The sequence below is a fragment of the Arachis hypogaea genome, chromosome 7 (assembly GCF_003086295.3).
Source record: "Arachis hypogaea cultivar Tifrunner chromosome 7, arahy.Tifrunner.gnm2.J5K5, whole genome shotgun sequence".
Taxonomy (NCBI): domain Eukaryota; kingdom Viridiplantae; phylum Streptophyta; class Magnoliopsida; order Fabales; family Fabaceae; genus Arachis; species Arachis hypogaea.
In genome coordinates, this window is record NC_092042.1 from 29059311 (window position 1) to 29073359 (window position 14049).

The window sequence follows — 14049 nt, forward strand, 5'->3', positions numbered from 1 at the left end:
TTTATAAAATAAGTTTTTAGAGTATTATAAATATTATTTTAAATATTTGTTTAAAATTACTCATTTACATTAGAGTAAATTATTATTACAAATTATTATTTATCAAGATATTATTTTATAAGAATATTATTTAATGTATTATGAAAAATAAAACAGAAAGTGGTAAACAGACAAGTTTTTCTTAAAGTTTTAGAAGGACAAATCTAAGCTAAGGATCTCATGATCCCCTCTTCATAAAATATTTAGGGAAAGATGAGAGAAGAGTGTGAAGATAGTTTTTGATGTTAAAAGTATGGAATTAAAGATGAGAAAAGAAAAGAATATATTAGTTAAAGGAATCTCTACCACAGGAGAGCAGAGAGCAAAAGATTAAAAGAATCTAAAGAACCTCTGCCACAGGAGAGCAGAGAGTCAAAAGATTAAGAGCAGAGAGTCAAAAGATTAAAAGAATCTAAAGAACATCTGCCACAGGAGAGCAGAGAGTCAAAAGATTAAAAGAATCTAAAGAACATCTGCCATAGGAGAGCAGAGAATAGAAAAGAAAAGAAAAAAAAAGAAAAAAAGAACGAAAAGAAAAGGAGAGAAGTAGAGATGATTGTTTACCTGCTGAAAACGAGCAGAGATTGGTGGTGAGTCTACCGAGATTTACTTTCCAGAGATACATCCGCCAATCTAGGGGCTGGTCGCACCTGTAAGACAAAGGTTGCTTACAGAGGTTATCACTATATACATTGGCTAGAGAGAGACTCACCTGTAAGACAGAGGTTGCTTACAGAGGTTATGTTTGCATACATCGGCTCAAGAGAGTCGCACCTGTAAGACAGAGGTTTCTTACAGAAGTTATGACACTAGAAACCAAACTCAGACAAAGGTTGCTGAGTTGCGTCGGGAGCAGGTCGAAACCGACATATGAGCTCATTACCTGCACTAGGGATAGACATGCATCATGCTTGTTTGCGCATAGTTGTTTGTGAGCGTATTTTCTATGATTGTGTGTGCTTGTGATTGGATTTTGTGTTCTATAATTGTTGAATTGGCTCATACTTTGTTGTCTGTTGTTGCTGATCAAGTATATATAAAATGAACTTAACTTCTAACACCGACCCAACTAAGAACTCCCTAGTTCTTACCCCATATTTTCACCCCTTTTAGCTACAGGTGTGAAGACTTATTGCGAAGCTGCGAGAGTACAGAGGAATATGTTTACAAGTTGAGATGTTAGAATCTATTTTCCCCTTGCCTTGTTAGTTAGAGTTTTATTCAGAGGGGTCGGTTCTGTAATTTCTTTTGTATGTAACACTACAACGTATTATTAATATTAAGGTTAAGTATGATTTTGATTTCCAACATAGAGGACGAAAATCGATTTCGTCCCCGACCTTCTTTTCACTACAAAATGGTCCCCAAGATTTCAGTTTGTTTAAAATCGTCATTTTTATCAATTTTATTTTTTATTACCAAATTACCCTTCATTAAAAAATTATAAAATAAAAAAGAAAAAAAAAGAAAGAAAGGCATAAGAGAGGGGACAGAATCAGGGGAGGGGGGCCAGAACGAGAAGGGAGAGGGGGGCGAAAGAGAATCCGGGGGAGAGGGGAGGGAAGGCCACACCGCCGCATCGCTTCACCGCCACACCATCACAACGCCGCCTGTGATCGTAAGGAGAAACAGAGAGCAAGAGAGGAGAAAGCTAAGGGAGAAGAGAGAGATCGGAAGGGAGAAAGTTAAGGGCCACCGCCGCTGCTCCTGCTCCTCGTCGTTCAGTCCTCGCCGCTGGATCTCACCATGTGCTGCGAGCCGTTTCTGCTCCTCCTCCTTACCTTCGCCGACGTCATTGCCTCGCCTTTGTTGTTTCCTTCATCTCGCCGCACCTCCTCCTCGCCGCTCGCATTGCTACCCCGCGTCACCGCTGCTACTCCACGACCCTCACCACCCACCGCTGTGAATTAGATTTTTTGTGAAATTTCTAAAATTTTTGCTTAGTGATTCTGAATTTGTTTTGGAATATCTGAATTTGTTATGGAATTTGTTATGAATTTGCTGTGGAATATCTAAATTCTGAATTTTCTAAGGTTTCTAATGGTGGTGGTGGTGGTGGTGGTGGTGGTGGTGGGTTCTGGTTTAACTTGGACTTCTGGTTGATTTTGTTGTTCTGATGATGATGATGATGATGATGATGATGACCATGATGATAACCGGGGACGAAATCGATTTTCGGCCTCTACATTGGGGACCAAAATCATACTTAAGTATGTGAATATGTGTTGTTTGTACTAGTTGGAAAAGTTATAGTTTTAGTAAAACTATCGATAGATTTACACATAAAGGCTCAATATTAAATAGATAATAAAAGGATTTAGATTAGTAATGCCTTACTTTTAGTATGATCATAATGTGCTAAAAGTTAGGATGTTACATTATCTATAACAAATCTAAAGCTGATAACAACATATATACCACACATCCTAATCTTAGACAAATCTAGTCTTATCTATAAAAACTAACTATATCAACATTATCACAATCATTCTAAAATTAATCAGTAAAAAAGCGTATTTTTCATCTAACATTAAACTAACAAAAATTTTAAACACTTACCTCTCCATTTATATGTCCTACAACATGAGCAATGTTATTTAATCAGTAAAGACACACTTTTTGTGTGTTTGTTCTCCTTTACACAATCAGTGGCTCAAACGAATTTATACAAAGGAGCCAATCTTACTAAATCACTATAGCATAAAATGATTTGTCCACCCAGTAGCACACTAAATCCTCGTCTCCTAACTATTTATATAGACGTTCTTACCTAAGACGACTTATGATTTTGCTTTTATGGTAAATCGTTCCTTTCCTTTCCACAGCGATTTACTATCAGATTTTGTTCACGATTTCGAAAAATCTCAATATAGAACAATGGAGTAATTGCACAATACATTCATTCTTTTTTAAATATACTTTCAAGATAGCTTTTAATTGTATACATACAAATAACTACAGCCGACATGGAGTAACATCAACTATGCAAGTGAAGCAAAGAATTGATTTTTCAACCCTGCTTTAAGATATCGGCATAACATTTGATCTAAACTCATGTGAACTCTTGTTTCAAATAAGCAGGCCCAGGCTTGAAGGGATCAGACTCGGCATATGCATCTGGTCGGGGAAACCTCATATTGTTCATTATGTTGCTTAGAACATGAAGAATGGCCTTCTTCTAACCTCCATACTCATCTACATATTCATTTGCCTCAGCTGCTATCTCATTCACAAAATCAAACTGATTGTCCTTTGATAACAACAACTTGTATATATCCAATGTCAACAGTTTCCCCTGCTCTTTTATAATCCGAACTTGTTCCTCCAGGAAAGGTACCCGCTCCATCTTGAACGGCAAGTATTCATCCTTTTTAGTCTGTAATAAAACATACAACTTTTTTTGGTTAAGCATTCAGGTGAATTGCGTATGACATTACAAGAATAAGTACCAAACTACCAATAGCATATCTTTTTTATCATAAGCACAATGGTTACATGCATCAAGATTCAGCAAAAAACGATTATCTATTTCAGGAGAGTGCAAGTGTGCAACCAAGATACAAAAGAAGATGTCATTTGCAAATCGTTATGTTCTTTGATAACAAGGCCGTGCAACGATCGCATGCATGACTAAAATTTCATATTTTAATTCCGTTTCACTTTTCAAGTACATCTTCAAATAACACAATTTTTATAAATCCATCTATGATAGTAAGATATTTTAACCTCCATCCCCTTTCAAACTAATATAGTATAGAGTACTTCAACCAAAACCCTTCCTTTCCTCATTTACAAGGTTACCTCTAAAGCAAAACACCCCAGTTTAGACTTATGCTCGAGATAACCAGCAACATACACCTATCCCAACCTGCAACCATAACTTGAAACAAAAAGAAATTAAAACACTTCACAACATAACCATTTTAGCTCAACAATATTCCCACAATGAGTATTTACATCTTTACTAAAACAATGCAATTTTACACCCTAAACATGACGTTATAATCCCAGCAAACTTTTTCCAAAGTGGAAAACAACAAGCAGAACGAAACAAACACTTTTGTTTCTGATGGTGTGTCATGTCATTTATGTTGTTCCACAAATACATAGAAAAGTGCCAAAACCATACTATTTTTAAGTTATTTGGGAATTTTGACAAATAGTTAAGGTGAAAACATAAAAAGAAAAGAATAAACAATTCCATAAGTGAGGATCGCAATAAAGAAAAAATACCAGTTTCCTTCGCTGTCATATTCATCGTCCCCGACTATCCTTTCGCATTTGGGACATCATCTTGCAAAAACACAAATAATTAAATTAATTAATTAATTAATTAATTAATTAATAAGCTCAGTGTCAGTGACACTCCAGAAAATAACTCGAGATTCTTTTCTATTTTTATTTCTTGTACTTGTGAGATAACTGTAAGGCTAGGGTTCCATGAATTTGTAACTCTTAGCTCTATCGTTTGGAAAATTGAATGTAGTTATGATTTGATTTTGAAGTAGCAGCTTCATAAAAATAAAGAATTTAATGGAAAGAAAAGAAATTGATTTTAGCTACTGAGTAATTTGATACAATTTCTTGGGGGGGGGGGGGTGGAAGAGAATGAAATATGAGTTTAGAAAAAATTACTGGTATAGCTGAAGGTAGAGTGAGGGGATGGAAGCTTATTGCCATAGCTGGTAGTTGAGGTCACTAACACTCTGCTCAATGTTTTATATATTTTTCACGTTATCCCCTGTCTCAATAAAACATAACATAAGCACTGCTATTATTATTATTATTATTATTATTATTATTATTATTATGGACACTAAGCAAATGTAGATGATAAAATATTGCTGCTTCTAGAGGACAAAATTTTGTTGGCATTCTTTTTAAATATTAAAAAAATCATTTATTTGAAATTTGTTTAAATTTTGAAGTCTTTATCATAGTGCACATTTTGCCTATGTTTCACTGACAAGCTGTGAGGTCAACTTGAACCTATTTTGCAGCTTAGCCAACAAAAAAAGTCAAATTCAACGAAATGTGCAAAAATCAAGTTGGTTCAAATAAACACCAAACCACATAATCCAACACAGAAATTATGAGTACATAACACATAAATGCTCTTAAACTAACTTGGAAATTTACTGAAGCAACTGAGAAAATCGTTTGGAACCAACTTAAACTCTTTAGTCTTTAATACCAAAATAGAAACACTTACATACAAATACAGAAAGTAAGAGTGAAAATCATGATGTTACTCAATGTTTGTAATCATTTGAAAGAGATGAACTGAGCATGAATACGTGGTTTCATGGGTTTTGGAGTGAGTGTTTTTGGATTGACGAGGGCCAACTTGATTATACTTTGGACAGATTAGCCCCCGGAAAAAAAACCGATGAAGTCCTTTACAATAACAGACATGGATTATGTCCAAATTAGCCCTATGATCGAGGTAGAAGATTTTAATTTGAACTAATTTGTTCACGTCTACTATCGTGAATACTTCATGGGTACTTTTTTTTCTTTTGGACTAATTTGTCCGAAATATAAATATTCAAGGGCTTATTTGTCACTTTACTCAAATGTTAATTTATCAGACACATAAGTGAACATGTGGAAAGTAAAAGTCCTAATTTATTTGCATGTAATTGTTTTAGAAATTTAAGCAACTTTCTCATTCTTTTATGATTTATATCGGAATTCTAATATGATGTTCAGGTACTGAGAATTGATGCCATTAGCAGAAAAAATAACCCAATATAAAGTCACAAATTTGTGAAAGTATGCAACATGTTTGGGAAAGAAAGTAGAACAATATGGAATTGAAGCAATATCTAAGACAAAATTTGTGGTTGAATTTTGACCCTGGAGTTGAAATTTGTGCTTTAAGCATCTACGGACAATTTTATTAAATTTAAATAAATTATCATTGGCTGAAAAAAAATGTAAGACACTGCCAAAACCCATAGATTAGGCGGTATCGGTTAGGCAGGATTTTTTATTATGGCGGTCTAAAATTTATACTATGATTTACCTTTTTTGGCGAGTTACGTGAGCCAGCAAAATGATTTTCGGCCCATTTGTCACCTCTAGGTCTAATCCCGGTTCAACCGGATTAACTATATATAAAATAAAATTATTAAAAATTCAATGATTTCTAAACTAATAAATTTAAATTTAACAATTTCAAATAACAAATTGTCCATAATTTATCATTAAAAGTTCACACACAATTTCAAACATCAAAGTTTGTTAATAAAAAAATCAAAACGCACAAAAGTAACACACATAATGTTTAGAAATTATTTAGATATCGAAAAGCTGCTTACAAAAACAAAATGTTTTAGAATGCAACCACAATAAAAAAATAGCAACTCAGAATTATTATAAGTAACAAAAACAAGATTAAAAAAAACAACTCACAATCATTATAATCAACAAAATAAAAAACAAAAGAATGCCACCAGACTCCAGAATCAACAAAAATATAAAAAAATATAAAATTATATAAATAAAATTAAAGTAATGTCTTAAAACTTAAAATGTAAGTCTTTACACACATTAATTATCTAATATCAAGTCTTAAACATAACTAATAATTTAAAAAAAGATAATAAACTAGTCTCTAGTGGTAAGATCAGGGGTAGGAGTTGCTGATGATGCTTGTTCTTGAGATGGTGGTGTTTCTGGTGGTGTTTGAGATGAAGACATTTTTAAAATTCTAGCAAAAGAAACTAAAAATATTTTCAGCAACAAAAGATTTACTTCAGTCAGTTTTTAAGCAACACAGCAACCACCACCATTCCACCAAAGTTCACTGACGTTGTGATTCAACAGAGTGAACAAACAACAATTCAATAAAAGCGCCAACAACAAATAACAACAGCTCTAAAATACACGGCAACTCTAAAACATAGCAACCAGCAACAAACAACACTAAAAAACTAAATGCAATATCAGCAACCACCAGATTCAAGTTCAACAATAATTCTAACTAAAGTAATAACTTCCAGATTCAATAACAACTCTAACAAATCAAATACAATAGGAAATTAGTAATAACCACCAGATTCAATAACAATACTAACTAAAATATGCTCAGCTTCAACTATTCAACAACTCTAAAATTCAATTACAACAGTCAACAGCAACCACCAAGTTTAGTATGCAACAATTCTAGTGAAAGGCCAGGTAAATAAATTGAAGGGAGCTCACCTGGATAACTGGTTCCCAGACCGCAACCAAGAAGACGATCACCATCACCCGACTGACCTGAGGGAGCAGATGCAGAGATGCTGCTTGATTTCTGTTTCTATGAGCTTTCTGCCGCCAATGAAATGAATGCAAGGCAGGAGCACGGGACCGCGACGATGACGAAGTGAGGAGACGAGGTGAGTGACAAGGTGAGGGAGTGAGGTCGTGACCGTGAGAGACTGATAAACCCCATTTGTAGGGTTTATCTTGTGCTTGATTTAAGGGATTTTATGACCTTTTACCCACATTTATCCATTGAAATAGCATGGTTTTGTATATTCTCCCTTAATTGTGCTTAAGAGTGAAAACATGCTTTTTAGGACTTAAAATAGCTAAATCTAATTCTCCTTGATTCCATTAGATGCCTTGATATGATTGATTAAGTGATTTAAGGTTTAGGAGGCAAAGATTGGATCAAGGGAATGAAGAAAGAAGCATGAAAAGTTGGAGAACTCATGAAGAAATGAAAGAACCGGAAAGCTGTCAAGCCGACCTATTCGCACTTAAATGGCCATAACTTGAGCTACAGAGGTCCAAATGATGTGGTTTCAGTTGGATTAGAAAGCTAACATCCGGGGCTTCGAAACGATATAAGATTTGCCATAGTTGCTACACGTTTGGTGGCGCGCAAGTGCATAGTACGCGCACGCGCCGTTGCTGCCACCTAGTTCACTTAAAGCAAAACGTGGCCAGCGAATTCTAAAGCCTTGTGGGCCCAATCCAACTCATTTCTGATGCTATTTAAGCCAAGGATTGAAGGGAGAATGAAGATACTTTCATACTTTAGATGTTAGTTACCATTAGTCATAGTTTAGTTTTAGAAGTAGTTTCTAGAGAGAGAAGCTCTCACTTCTCTCTAGGATTAGGATTAGGATTAGGTTTAGTTCTTAGATCTAGATTTTAATTCATCTTCTTCTACTTCTATCTTCTCAATTCCTTGTTGTTACATTCCTTCTTCTTCCATTCTTTTATTGTAATTTTCTTTATGTTGTTCTTATACTTTGTTGTAGATCTACTATTGTTCCTTCCATTTTCTTTCAATTCAATAAGAGGTAATTCATAATAAATTTGTCTTCTTTGCTTTTCTATTGTTGATCTCTTGTTTTTGTAGTTGTAGATTTCTTTAATTCTTGCATTTAATAATGATTACTTCTATTGCACTCTATGTGTTTGTTGAAATGTCTCTTTTAGTTTTAGTGTAGATTTTGTTCCTCTTGGCCTAGGTAGAGTAATTAGTGACACTTGAGTTATCTAATTTCTTTGTTGATTGATAATTGGAGAAATTGATAATTGGTTTGGAGTGCACTAAAGCTAGTCTTTCCTTGGGAGTTGGCTAGGACTTGTGGCTCAAGTCAATTCATCTACTTTACTTTCCTTTATTTAGTAAGGGTTAACTAAGTGGTAGCAATGAATAATTCTCACCACAATTGAGAAGGATAACTAGGATAGGACTTCTAGTTCTCACACCTCACCAAGAGCCTTTTATAGTTGTTAGCTTACTTTCTTGCCATTTATCTTCCATGCCTCTTATCAAAACCCCAAAATAACTCACAACCAATAACAAGATACTCTATTGTAATTCCTAGGGAGAACGACCCGAGGTTCAATACTTCGGTTTATAAATTTAGGGGTTTGTTTTAGTGACAAACAACTTTTTGTATGAAAAGATTATTGTTTGGTTTAGGAACTATACTTGCAACGAGAATTCATTTGTGAAATTCTAAACCGTTAAAAATCCAATCATCAAAATGGCGCCGTTGCCGGGGAGTTGCAATGGTGTTATGTTATTGGTTATTGTATATAATATGTTTGCTTTTTGCTTCTTTGTTAGTTTTTAGTTTGTTCTCTTTATTTGTTCCTATTTTTTTGTTTTTTTCCTCTCTTGCTATCATGAATTCTCATTTTGGCTATGAGTGTGATTACAACTATGTTGTAGGAAGTGGAGATTACAATAAAGATGTGTATCAAGGATGGAACAATCAAAGGTGGGAGGAGCCATATGCATATGATCAACCTTCTTGGCAAAAACCTCCACCAATGCACTATGAAGAAGAGCCATTGATGCATACCAATCCAATGGCTATAGTGAATCTCCTTGTGACTTTCAAGAACCACCACCATATGCCTATGATCCATACCCTCAACATAATTCTCAACCATACTCACAAGCCTCTTCTTACCAATCACCTTCATATGACCCTAATCCATATCCATCACACCAACCAACTTTTGAGCCATATGAACCACACATAGAGCCACCACCATCCCAACATCACCACTTTCAAGAGCCACCCATTCCATATTATTACCAAGATGAACCACCTCCAATATATGAAAATTTTTAACCACAAGATGAATACTACACTCCACCATAACCTCTCAAGGAAGAATACTCATATCCATTGATCCAAGAGCCACATGATCCTAATCATATTACCAAGAGGAACAAGAGTCAAGGGATCATCTCAAGGAAGCATTGAATCAATTTCAAGCAACCATGGAGTGTGTTGTGCAACAAGTGGAAAGAGTGGAAAACATTGAACCACCACAACCTTACCAAGAAGAACCATCTTCCTACTATAAACCCTTCCCCCAAAATGAGGAACCCTTCCACCCACCCCAACCTCTAATGGATGAAACCCTTGGTGTTCTTGTTCAAGGGCAAGAAGAGATGAAAAGGGATGTGCAAAATTTCATGGCCGCCTTGGATGCGGTAACAAATCAATTAGCCTCCCAATGCTTGAACACTCAAGGAACTCCCATGGCTCAAGAAGAGCATAGCATGAAGGAGAGATTGGAAACTCCGGTGGGAAATGAAGGAAGTTGCTTTGTATTGGAACAATTGGAGGAAGCTTTAATTGTTGAAGACAAGGAAGAAGTGGTAGAAGACTTAGGAGATGCGGAGCCTCCATGGGAACATAGAGTTGAAGAAAACCCTTCCAAGATGATTGAAATTGATGCTAGGGAGGAAAGTGCACACCTTCCAAGGTATACTCCTATGAAGACTTGGATGGGATAGAGCAAGGATTGAGTTTCCTTGGTGATGAAGATCAAGCATCAAGTCTTAGTGGTGAAGAATCCTTTGAGCATGAAGAACCTTCTCCCGTTGGATTTGAAAGCGTTGAGGAGGTAAATTTTTCTCACCCTCCCTATTATGATTTGAGTAAAGGAAAAGGTTTAGATAAAATTGTTGAACAAAGGATTGAGATCAAGAGATCTTGTGAAGAGGTGAAAGTCCCTAGAAATAGAAGAACGAGGGTTGGTTATGCTTTGTCAAGATCTTTGGAAGCATCTTTGCCTAGGTTGCCATCTACACCTTCATTTGAGTGGGTGAAATTCATTTCTATTATCTTTATTATTCCACTTGAATATGGTTTGCTTGAAACGGATGGCCAACTTAGGGAAGTTTGTGGGATGAAGCGTAAGCGAAAAAGGTTTTGTGGTGGGCGTTGCAAATCAAGGCTCATTATGGTTGATGCATCAAACATGAGATATAAAGGTTGGAGTAGTGCTTAAATAGATGGGTCTAGGAGGATTGTTGGGCACCTCATAGAGAATTCATCTTGCTCACCACCCACATGGATTAATGATAATCAACTTGGAGATGGGTGTGAAGACAAAATATGGGATCCGGGAACACATGAGGATCAACATTGGGAGCCAATGGTTTGTGAAGAACTCCATCAAGGCTTGGAGATATTAATCTTGAATGATGGAGCTTATTGGAAGTCCAAGCATTGGTGGAAGTTCCAAGATGAGTACAAGCATAAGCCACCTTGAGAGAAGCCTCCCATAAGTCCAACTTAAGGACAATAAACAAAAGTGCTAGGTGGGAGACAACCCACCATGGTAACTTCTTTTCACTCTCTCTTCTTGTAAATATTGGTAAAATTAGTTTAATTTCGTGTTTTGTTTAGTTAGTTGAGTATAGTTGATAGTTTAGTATGTTAAATAAGGTTTTAAGGTGTTTTGGTAGCTGTTTGGAGGTTTAGATTGCTTGGATTGGTGCAAAAACATAGAAAATTTTTGAAAAACAGAGCACCATCCACGCGTACGCGCACTGCGTGCGTACGCGTGCATCAAGCGTTTTGGACCATCCACGCGAGCGCGCCATGCACGCGTACGCATGGATTGAGAAGTTCCACCTTCCATACCTTGACCCGAGAGTTAGGCCTGCACTGTGCGGAAATTGGGCCTGAGGCACAAACCTATTTGCGCGCTGGCGCACATGACGCGTACGCGCCACTCTCGAAATAAGCCATCGACGCGCGCGCGTCATGCGTGCGTGCGCGTGGATGCCCTTTCTTCCATCCATTTCTTTTCTTCTCCTCTTTCCATTTCTTTTACTTCTCCTTTCTTCTTCCCTCCTCCAATCCCTCATCCAACACTTCCAAACGCCATGGATAACCATTTATTTTAGTTAGTTAATTAGTTAGTTAGTTAGTTTGTTAGATAGCTTTAGTTTAGTTTTCATTTTATTTTCTCCATTTTCATTATAAGTGTTGGCTTATTGATCTTGTTTACTACACATTGTTGCCTCTTATTGCCTAAATGCTATTTTAGCATGAATGTTTTTCGATAATCTTTGTTGGACTATTTAATTAAGGTTATATTTTGCTACTTGGTTTTGAGTTTTTCATGCTTACCTTTTAAGAATACAAAGTGATGAAAATTGCATTTGAGCTTGTAACTCTTTTGAATTGCATGTTGTAGCTAGCCACCATGTGATTTGAGCCTTATTCTGTGATTAGGCAATTTCTTGATGGATGATGTTGTGCATTTACCTTAATGCATTGTATTTCATGAACATATGCATCTATAGGCTTAGCTTGAATGCTTTCATGCCTCTTTAATACTTGTTTTACCTTACAAGTTCACTTAAAGCATCTCAAGCATACTAGAATGAGTAAAGTGCATGCTTCTTTTGTGACATAGATTTTTATGCTAAGGTGTGTTCTAAACCGCGCAATTTAGAATTCACACACCTATGTGTCATTAATGTCACACTAATTCACTCACTCATTTCTAGTGATTTACCTCATTCCAACAATGTATGCTTCCTTGCTTTATATCTTCTCATCTTATGGTGTTATATTTTTGTTTTTCATGAACAATGCACCCCAAGCAAAAACGGAAGCAAGACTAAGAACACGCAGCAATCCGGAGAGTCGCCGTACCCCCTTGCTCATCTTTGAGTGCACCGAGGACGGTGCAAACTTTTAAGTGTGGGGAGGTCGTCCGACCAGTCGGCGATTTTGGGTGACAAATTTTTAATCCCAACACTTTTGCATTTCATTCTAGGATTTTAGGATTTTTACTTGCATTTTCTTATTTTTGCATATATATACACAATAAGCTTAGTCAAAATAATGAAATTTTTCAAGGATTTCTATCTATAGGGCACCTAAATTGATTTGAGTGAAAACTTTTTCATAGAACTTGCTTGAATTATATATATTGTGGATCATGTTTTTGAGCTAAGAACACAAGCAAGTGAGATTTGAGCCTAATGGTGTGGTTACATCTTATAACCACTTATTTTCCTTCTTGTGTGCATTATTCTCTTTCTATGATTGTAATCTTTGATTTGTTTGATTCTTTATGTCCATTATTTTATGTATTTATGCATTTATATGATTGAGGTCATCATTTCATTTAGCTCACTTACCCAAAAAGCCTTACCTTTTATCTTCCATCGTTAGCCAATTTTGAGCCTACGATTAACCCACTTGTTCTTAATTTTAGCACATTACAAGCCTTAAAGCGAAAAACAATAAATGTCCTTATTTGGATCTTTGATTAGCTTAGGCTAGAGTGTGTGAGTATCATTCAAGTGTGGGAATCTTGGGACATTGGGTGAATAAAAGGGTAGTTTTGTATTTTTATTGAAAATATTGGGAATTGGGTATATGCTCATGTATTGATCAAATGTAAAGACCTTATGCATTGATGCTCTTGTATATAAAAAAGAAAAAAAAAGAAAAGAAAAAAGAAAAATAATATGGAAAAGAAAAAGAAAAAAATAGAAAAAGAAAAAAAAGAAAAAGAAGAAAAAGAAAGAAATAAAAAGGGGACAAAATGCCCCAAAGCAAAGTGAAGCTCAATAAAATCAATGCATGAGTGTTGTGAAATGAAAAGGGATACATGAGTATGTGAAAAAGTGAAAAATGGGTAGTTAGGTTAGAACTTAATTGTATAGGATGTCATAGGATAGGTGGGAAGTCTAAGCTTATCAAAGATTCAAATTTCAAGCTCACTTAACCAAATATGCATCCTACCTTGACCCTAGCCCCATTACAACCAAAGAAAAGACCTCATGATACTTGTATTCATGCATGAAATATATGTTGATTGTTAGAAGAAAAACAAATCTTAGAAAGCATGATTAGGAGAGAATTGAGAGAATCAACCCTAAACACTTGAGTGAATAGAGTGCAAACACATCCGGTGAGAGTTTGATGCTCAATTACATGTTTCCATCTATAAGTATCACTTTTCATGCAAGTTTGTAAAAATATTTAATAACTCAATTCAATTGTGGATTAGACTTGCTAGTCCTTAGCCCTTTTGCATATATGCTTCTTGGAGATTGATTTATTTTGACAAAGCAATTGCATTCATGTAGATAGTTGCATATAGGTAGATTGCATCGCGCATTTAGTTAGTTCCCATTGAATAAATGCCATACCCTTACTTCATTCTTGGTTTAAGCATGAGGACATGCTTGGTTTAAGTGTGGGGAGGTTGATAAACCCCATTTGT

At 35.7% G+C, this 14049-nt stretch overlaps 1 long non-coding RNA gene across 1 annotated transcript; it reads right to left on the minus strand.

Moving 5' to 3' along the window:
• Nucleotides 1–2909: 2909 nt before the first annotated feature.
• On the minus strand, nt 2910–4789 carry LOC112701334 (uncharacterized). The gene is made up of 4 exons (XR_003811281.2): nt 4675–4789; nt 4273–4332; nt 3841–3907; nt 2910–3415 (listed from the first exon to the last, which is right to left on the minus strand). It is a non-coding gene; the product is annotated as an uncharacterized lncRNA (long non-coding RNA).
• Nucleotides 4790–14049: the final 9260 nt, after the last annotated feature.